This window comes from Arvicanthis niloticus, chromosome 23, assembly GCF_011762505.2.
Source record: "Arvicanthis niloticus isolate mArvNil1 chromosome 23, mArvNil1.pat.X, whole genome shotgun sequence".
In the NCBI taxonomy this organism is placed as follows: Eukaryota; Metazoa; Chordata; class Mammalia; order Rodentia; family Muridae; genus Arvicanthis; species Arvicanthis niloticus.
In genome coordinates, this window is record NC_133430.1 from 16,552,142 (window position 1) to 16,554,983 (window position 2,842).

A 2,842-nucleotide genomic window follows, 5' to 3' on the forward strand; every position below is an offset into this window, starting at 1 on the left:
AAGAATATTACCATAGTTTAAAAAGTGGGCCCTGCACCCACTTCCTCTAGAATAAGTACCTGTAGTGTTCATTCACTACGGATATCAACACACCATATGGCTGGGGAGGCAGTCATTAACTTCTTAGTATAAAAACTTTGAAGCTAGCATCCAGATGGTGGTGGCGCATGCCTTTAATCTCAGCACTCCAGAGGCAGGGCAGGTGGAGCTCTAATCAAGGCCAGCGTGGTTTATCAATCGAGTTTCAGGGCAGCCCAGGCTACACAGAAAAAAAATCCCATTTCTAAAAACCAAAGACCAACCAAACAAAAACTTTGAAGACAGCATGCCCAATTGTTAAAAATTAACATGACCAGTAATGGGGAAAACTGATCCGTGTACCTCCTGATACAATGCAGAGATCACAGAATGGCGTCTTTGGATCTAATCCCTACAAAACATCCCACAAACCCATGGATATACTCATTCTATAAATTGGCCTGCACTCTCCAAAAATGTCCAGCCTTTGAGAGAGAAACCAAGGAAGGAACTGCTCTGATTGGGGGAGATTGAAGAAAATAGAATTAAGTGTGCATGTGACCATGGTCATAGGAGGATTTAATAAAAGAGCACTTTAAGAACAAATGGCAGCTTCTTCCTTGGGGCTGCCTGTGAGGTGGTTGTCTTCTAGCCTCTGGTGAAGTCCACGACTGTCAAAACGAGGAGTGCAAGTCAGACCGATACCTCAAAGTTAGGCTCAACTGGTGGAAACCAGAGGTGCCAACAACAGGGTGTAAGAAGACTCAAGGGTCAGATCTTGATGCCCAGCATTGGTTATGGAATAGCAAAACTGGGCACATGCTGCCCAGTGGCTTTCAGGAAATTTCTGGTCCAATGTTAAAGAGCTGGAAGTACTCCTGATGTGAGCAACTCTTACTGTGCTGAGATTGCCCAGAAACTCAAAACCAACCGGAAACAGCAGCACAGCCGGCTCACCAATCCCAACACCAGGCTGTGCAGCTAGAAAGTGAACAGATGGCTCATGTGCGTGTTTTATTTGTGCTTGGGGGGGGGCTGTAAACAAATAAATAGCAACATCTGAATGGGGGGCTTGTGGATGAAATGGTAGAATTTTATCAGTCTTCATTTTTCTGAATAGAAGTGATGTGTTGTAAGGAGCATCCTGTTTTTTCAAAAGTACACACTGAAAGGCCAATGTGGTGGCATGTGCCCGTAACTCCAGGCCTTGAGAGGAAGCAGGAGAGGTAGCTTTGTGGTCAAGAGCCCCTGCTGCTATTGCAAAAGACCTAGGTTCTGTTCTCAGTACCCACACATCAGGCAGCTAACAGCCACCTGCCAACCGCAGTCATCTCCTCATGCTGAGTCCCATGAGGTACCATTCTCGAGAGCAGATGAACTGAACACATTATCCCTAAGCCAGAGCAAATAAACTAAGGAACTTAAGTGACTCACTGGATTCTTTTAGAGACAGGCTTACTATGGAACCAAGGATGATGTCTGACTGGTGATACTTCTGCTGTAGCCTCCCGCACAGGAGGAAACTAAGGGTGGGCCGCCATGTCTGGCTCTGGAAACTAGACCCCACAGCTGGGCTCCAATTCCAACCCTGCCTTTAACCAGCTTTGTGCCTCTTAATCTTTGCTATCCCACAGCTTTGTTCATTCAATACTAAACTGAGTTGGACTAGACACGTTCTATGTAGTCCTTTTTAGGCACTACATTGTATTATTTGAAGTAACACATTCAATAGCCTCCTTTCCTGTTAAGAATGGGTGTTGTACAAAATCTGATGGACTGGTTCCAAAGTTCATGAGGGAATGCAAAGGACTCCATACAGAGGAAGAAAGTCTTGAAAGGAAACAGGGAATTCAAACATCTTGATCTCAAAACTTACAAACATGAGGTTATCCAGATGTGTCAAAGTGGGTGAAGATACAGAGATCAATGAGAACTGGTGAGCAGACTTGGATTTGGTCAGCTGACTTTCAAAATGGCAAAACAATGATAGAAAACTGAACAAAGAGCTGGGCAGTGGTGGCGCACACCTTTAATCCCAGCACTTGGGAGGCAGAGGCAGGCTGATTTCTGAGTTCGAGGCCAGCCTGGTCTACAAAGTGAGTTCCAGGACAGGACAGCCAGGGCTATACAGAGAAACCCTGTCTCAAAAACCAAAAAAAAAAAAAAAAAAAAAAAAGCCCTGAACAAATGCCAGGACATCTGGACATCTACATGCAGAAAAATGAAATTAGATGCTTACCTCAGAAAATGAATTAATTCAACATATGTTAAAGAACAAACAACCTAACTGTAAGAAGTAAAAAAGTATTAAGGAAAAAAAAAAAAGTCTATCTTTGCAACTTGGATGAGGCTTTCTAAAAATGGTTTTTAAGGGCAAGATGGCTTAGCAGATTAAGTGCTGGCCACCAAGCCTGGCAACCTCAGTTTGATCCCTGGATCCCACATAGTGAGAGGAGAGCCGATTCCTACAATTTGTCCTCTGACCTCCACATGCATCCTATGGCAGTTGTCCACCTGCCCCTACCACCAAATACACTAAAACACTCAGGAAAAGAAAATGCTTTCTAAGAAAAAACACCAATAATACAAGTGACCAAAGAGAAGAAATGGACTTGACCAATATAAATTTTGTTTCAATGACCAACAAAGTAAAGACAAGCCCCAGAAGTATTTACCACGCATATATAGAAATATCTAGAAAAACATACAAAGCTTACTACTAACAATGAAAAAGATGAATAGCTTACAGACAGACAAAGAAGTTGAAGAGACATTACTCCACGACATATACAATATCCATTCAATAAGCACAGGAAACACGGCA